At 42.5% G+C, this 6,658-nt stretch overlaps 1 pseudogene; it reads right to left on the bottom strand.

Annotated features, from left to right (window-relative positions):
• Positions 1-2,840: 2,840 nt before the first annotated feature.
• On the bottom strand, positions 2,841-4,606 carry LOC118422439 (annotated as a pseudogene).
• Positions 4,607-6,658: the final 2,052 nt, after the last annotated feature.

Genomic DNA, 6,658 nt, shown 5'->3' with positions numbered 1-6,658 from the left:
GTTTTCTGCCTGTTATAAAAGTTCCTCTCACGCCTCTATATGTTTTCTTTCGGGATCTCATCAGGGGGTTGACTATGCGATGCTTCTTAAGGGAGAGTTTCGCTTAACTATCTTCTTCACGTCATCTATCTCTCAATCTTCTGCTTCAGTTCGAATCGCGCCTAATGTATAACAAAATACTGTGACATCCCTGTCGGTAGTGGCTTCTGTCACAGCCTGCTAGAAAATCCTACGACTTCAAAATCGTGCGACAAATATGACCGCATGGGTCTAACGGCAATTCTCATACAGATGTGCTAAATTTTATCATTAATATTTATCATGATTTGTATGTGCTATATAACTGTAAGTGTAACACGCTGTGTTATTCATTTGTGAGTCCTACTGAAAGGCAGTGATTATACCACATAATAATATATGATATATGAATCAACTTGTTGAAGCTTGTTTATTCATTCTAAGTAAGTCAAAATGAGTGAGAGGGAGAGAGAGAGAGAGGGAGAGAGAGGGAGAGAGGGAGAGAGAGAGAGAGAGAGAGAGAGACAGAGAGACAGACACAGAGAGACGGAGAGACTACACCTTCTGCTTGGGAAATTCTGGGAGACAAACATTAAAAGAATACCAAGCTGGCCAACTAACAACAAATTTTTAGACTTTAGAACCAATAGTGTAAACGTTACGTTCAACTCAACATGTTTATATGTCCATGTACCTGTTTGTAACTCCAATTGTATCCACGTGTATGTATTTATAGATGTAGAAGACCTTAGGGAGGTCGCAGTACTTTTGTTGTGTCGATAAAGATTACATTTAATTTCATAAGGATTACACTTACAGCCAGCCGCCATCTTTGGTTTCATTTTAGGGACTGGTCTTTCAGGTAGTGACCAGTTCACGAACTGAAACTCGGGACATAATAATTACCACGTGTCCCCTCAAAGCGTACAAATATCTTCTCCATTGTGTCGAGAGCTATTTTTGAACACTGTCCTAAATGTTTAATTGTACGGTATTATACGGTAGACTGAAACCGCGACTGTGCACCGTGCTAAGGTGAAGGTCCGGACGTCGACTCTCAGTGCATCCATCAGTTCATGCTCCATGACCTCCGTTTGAACTTACCTGGATACCAGAACGACCTTAGATTCCTTTCAGGTCTACCTGGTCAGGGTTGTAGACTCCGAACCTGGAGGTTCGTACTGAGGTCGAATCCCTGACAGCTCCGCTGGTGTGCCCTAAGGAAAGACACTTAAAATCTATTTCCTGACTCGACTCATGTCAAAAGGTGTACATAGGGCCGTCCTTCAAATAGGGCGTTGAATGGGGTCATGTGTTTTACGATAGCCGAACCTTGAAAACGAAAAAGAACCCAACGCAGTTATCGAAAAGAATAGGGGTCCTTCCTGGTGTGAATGGATCAACCAACCTCCGAATATACTGCATGTACTCTTCACTACAATTCTGGTGGGTTACGCCACGAGGCGGTTTCCTGGAAGTGCAAATCAAACAAACAATACAAACAAAAACACGAAGTTCCTGCCTACTTAGGTTCGCAGTCCGGTTTCAAGATTTATGGAAGAAAAGTTGGCGTTTACAGAGTTACCAGATCGACATGCTATGTTTATCTGATGTCTGATTGGTGAGACCAGAAGGTGAGGTCGTTTTGTTTTGTCTGACAATTTACTGGCAGGTGTTATGAACTTTGATCAGCAAGAATTGGTTAAAATAACAAGGGATGGAAATTAAACTACATAGCGATTTTTCTCTTAACATACAATCATCATCATGTTCTTAACAGGTAGCTGATAGAAAAATACAGTTAAAAATAGGAAAAGCGGGCATTATTCTTTGCGCATTCTCATCATTATTCCTGATCTGTCCCTGAATAGTTACCTGTTTTTCGACTCCTCCCCAAAACGTGTCCATGGCGACCTATTTCTAGGTCGGTAGCTCTGTCCGAAATATATTTTGGACAACGACCTGAAAGTCTGGACATCGACCTGGTGGTCACCAGCTGCAGTACCCCCGACGAGCACCTTTTGTAGACAAATGTAGCCATTCTCTTATTACCTCACTGAACTGTTACACTGGAGCTGTTATTTCTTAGTCTCTACCAGACTGACAACGCTGGCTATTACAGGGAGAATAATTTTCCAGGGGAGTTTTGCTACCAGAAGAGTTGGCTGACCGAAGGGAAACATAAACCTTAGCGTGAACCGAGCCCCCTGGCCCATTTACCGATTTTTGTGCCGAATTCTGCGATCCCCGTACCCCCGTAGGAAGGCCTGGTGGAGACTAGTTATTTCTATCGACGGCCGAAATATGTCTAATAGCTTTCCTGGTATATGTAACGTGCATGTTGCCATTTACAATTAATATTCGTGGACTTCGGCTGTAACCCAAATCTCTCCCTAGCCATTTTTGTTCTTTTCTGTAATCAAATTTAACATTGTGGTAAACAATTCAATTTTGTCTTCAATCTGAATATCAAATTAAACGTTGTGGTAAACAATTCAACTTTGTCTTCAATCTGAATATCAAAATAAACGTTGTGGTAAACAATTCAACTTTGCAATGAGTTTAGGTTATAAGAGTTGGTGCAAGTACTCGTTCAAATAACACACATACTCATATTGCTTTCGACCATTTTGCGCCTAGCAAGATTATATTTGTAATATTCAAGTGCATTATGGTACTAGCCTGAGTAGTTTGGTTAGTTTACCGCGCACATACACATTCACATGCACACACACATCCACACAAACACACACACAGGCGCACACACAGATCCGTATATCGCCGCGATGTATGATTAAAACCAAGAGTCACTGTCACTAAAACACTGTATATTTCAAACCATAAGAAAATTCAGTAAAGCCGATACATTTCTTTACAAATTGTACAACGATGAACGTAATGCTTGTTATTATGGTAACTTGTCTGAAAGTTACTCGTTTGTTGCAGCAAGGTGGTTTTAAACCGACATCAGACCACGGCCACCAAAGAAAGGTTTTATAACAATGGTCGTCATTTCAACAAAGCTGGAACTCGAGAGCTTTCGGTCGATCACATCTGCTATTAAAACATTGTCTCGACATAAATATTACCGCATAACGTCTCGAATATCTAACGGATATCTAAAAGTTTATAACATTTAACAAACACCACGAATGTTTGTGTCTTGTTGTTTGTTGATTCGTAGTCACATCGTCTAAACATGACCGTCATGTGGCAATTCCTTGTACGGAGACATTTTATCGAAAATAACGATGAAAAGTGCACACAAAAAACGTCCTAATTGCTTACAGTGCATTGAAGCGTCCGACATATTTTAAAAGTATGTATCATTTCATACATAACCTGAAGTAATGTCCATGGTTAGTTTTTCTGCTGTCCAATATTCTCCTGTAGCCAGGTTCTTGCCTCCTGCAAGCTGTATTTGAAAGGACCCTTGCCGCCTTCGTAGACGACTTGTCCATGCCGTATGATGTAGACCCTGTCCGGGAAGGCACCGTACTGATAGTTCGCACTGTTCGTCATGGAGTCCACAGCTACGTTGTACAGTACTGTCCTGTTGGCCAGCATGGCTCGTGCTGCCGTACACCGCTGACCAATAGACTGGTGGCTGGTGATGTCAGGCCCGGCGCGGAAAGACCACCCGTCCGTCGGATGCGCCTCCTCGATGTAGACCAAGAGAAAATCGACTCTCTCGCCGAACTCGGCAACGATCTCGTCGAAGACGGCCAAGTCCGGTACGAACGGTGGTCAGGTGTAGCTGCCGAAGTTGACGAAGAGTGGTCGGTCGGCCACGGCAAAGCTCAGCAGGGTCTTCTCGGTGACGCTGTCGAGGAGGACCAGGGTGGGGTCCGGGGCAGGCTTGCCATGGCGCGCGCGCTTCATGATGCCCACCATCTGGGAGTACACCAGCCCCTTCAGAGAATTCCAAGTTAGAAACTCGTCGATGTCGTACTGAAAGCTAGACGTTTGCTCCTGTTCTTCTCGACCCAGGAGTTTCGCGAGGAGGTCTTCTTTCTTGGCCGGTGCCACAAAAGTTAGCACTATGCTCGCTGTCTTAAGCAGGAAGAAGGCAAAACACAGTACAACAAACAAGATCGGGGCGGCTAGAGCCTTAAGAGGCCTGACTGCCTCGCACAACATACCGGCATTCGGTCGCTCAACGCTGTGCGGGGAAAGACTAGAATGATGACCACAGCCCATGTCTTACTGCCACTCTGTAGAGTCAGGTGCGGTGAGATCGGCACATGTGTATTTCACGTTATAGTTCCAGGAAAAAAGACAATGTAAGGGGGCGGGCCTTCAGATACTTCGATTGGATGTCTTCGACAAAGGAGAAACTATTGCATATCGAGGGGTGGAAGGGTGGAGTGACAAGACTACAAGGAAAAGTAGAAGTGGGGATTATATATTCAATACCATTACAGTAGGAGAGTTCGCAGCTTCACTATCGAATATTCAATGGTAGAAGGTAATTGTTTTGAAGATAGGAAAAAAAGAGTGCGGTATGTATTATAGGAACGTGTTAAAACTGTGAGAACTTGTGACAAAATTATTAGTCTAATTCAACGCCTATTCAGACCGAATAGATAGGTATTTGTACAGAAATATCGGCCGGTAAGAGGTACAATTGTACATTGTCTACTGTGCACATATAATTACAGGCTTGGTTAGAGGCAATACCGGCTAGTTGTTACCTTAGGTGTAGTGTTGATTACGTGGCTATAAGAATAGACTTTGAGGATTGCGGAGATCGCATGTCAGGAGGGCATTATGATTCAACACTACTCCATACTACACATGACTAACGTTACACGACATAGTGAAGTGATTAGTAGGGTGGATTTAGGATCATTGTGATGTGGGACAACAAGGCGACTTCAGCATGCCGTATTGTTCGGCACAGTGAGCTGCTACTATATTATAATACATTCTCTACTTCACAAGTTCTTTTATCCGTCCGTACATTGTGATAAATAGATAGAGCCATAGCAACACGCACACACAGTCTCGCAAACAATGGCCCGAGTTTACCCCAGGTCATGCGGCAAGCCACGCACACATTGGCTGAATATCAGGCAAAATTCGCAACAAAAACTCCGTATTAACGTTCTTCTCTTGGGAAGCACCATAAACCAGGAGATTAAAAATGGAGAGGTCATTTGAACACATCCTGGCATTACCAGTTGTCAAGGTTGTTGCCCCATCATCTATCATGTTTGTAAAACCAAATAGGAAATCAAATATCTATCTATTTATGTGTTTATTTATTCGGATTTACAGAAATGTTCTGAGAGGATCCGGCAACAGGAATATAGATTTCCTCTACAAGGCCGTATCCTCTAACACGCGGAAATAGAAATAAAGTAAACAAGCGAACCAAAAACAAAAACAAGAAACAACTACATACATAACTACAAAATATGATAATATTCATTCAAGGGAAGAATTCTTTTCTACGTATGAGTGGTCATTAATTGTAACTGTCACTATTGTTAATAGGGATAATGGAAGTGAACGACCTCAAGTCAACTACAATGTATGAAAAATAGCCTGAATTTTCTAGAAGAATTTCTCAGAATGTTCACACTTGCTGTTATTTAAGTGTGTTACTGATCATGTCGAACGATTCTGATTCACTGTACTTATAACTAAGGAGGTTTATCAAGATTATCTAGTTGTGACAGGCAAGCTGCCGAGTTTTTGTCAATTACATTAAAATTTCTGATATTTCCGCCAATTCACCATCTTTTTGGCTGATACTGTGTTATACTTTATGGTAGACATAATGTCACTGAGAGGGAAACATAAAATCATTTTCGCCAGGCGAAAAATATAATGATCCAAAACCAAGCAACCAGCAAGACTGATGGGCAAACTCGTGGATGAACTCCAGCGGCCTTCACCTCAGGCTATGTTATGGCTCTAATTACAGGTCCCTGCTCCCAGGGCCAGATGGACAACTGTTTTATGGGCTACTCCGGTCAATCAATATGTAATAAGCAAGCAATCAAGTTGACATCACTGCCGGCTGTAAGACTCGTAAAGGAAACATCATCATATGTTGGAAATGGCTGGTCCCCTTGAATCAACCTATGGGGGGAAATGCCATGAACGAATATAATAGACAGAAATAACATAAACGGGAGGATGTTTTAAAGCCGGTACAAGCATGTTTCCGCACAAATTTCATTACCGAGATTGTTATTGCATGAAGGCCGTTTCGTCAGCTGGAACACTGGGCAATTTGTGAAACATTACGCATTTATTGTGTCTTGAGGGTAAGTGGCAGGTCAACAGACCACAGAACCATGCCAGCTGGCAAGCTTTGGTGTTGGAACACTGTGAAATACAGAACCGGTTTTTGTTTCACACATGCCAAGTCATAAGATACGATTAAAAATGCCAAATATCACAGTGATAATCATTGGCAAAGTCCCGTTAGTCTAGACTAGGTATGTGTGTGTACGTGACTGTTTCGTGGAGTTAATTAGACGACGGTGCAGAGTAGCAGCGAGGTAAGACATGATTTATAGGTATGACGTTCAGTAGCGGCAGTTAAGCTGAGTTCGATGTTTTATGCAGGGGCATCTCAGGGCATACTGGAGGAGTGTTAAATCTAACCTAGCAGCTGTAGACTAAC

Source organism: Branchiostoma floridae, chromosome 9, assembly GCF_000003815.2.
Source record: "Branchiostoma floridae strain S238N-H82 chromosome 9, Bfl_VNyyK, whole genome shotgun sequence".
Lineage (NCBI taxonomy): Eukaryota > Metazoa > Chordata > Leptocardii > Amphioxiformes > Branchiostomatidae > Branchiostoma > Branchiostoma floridae.
This window is presented reverse-complemented; position numbering and strand designations above follow the sequence as displayed.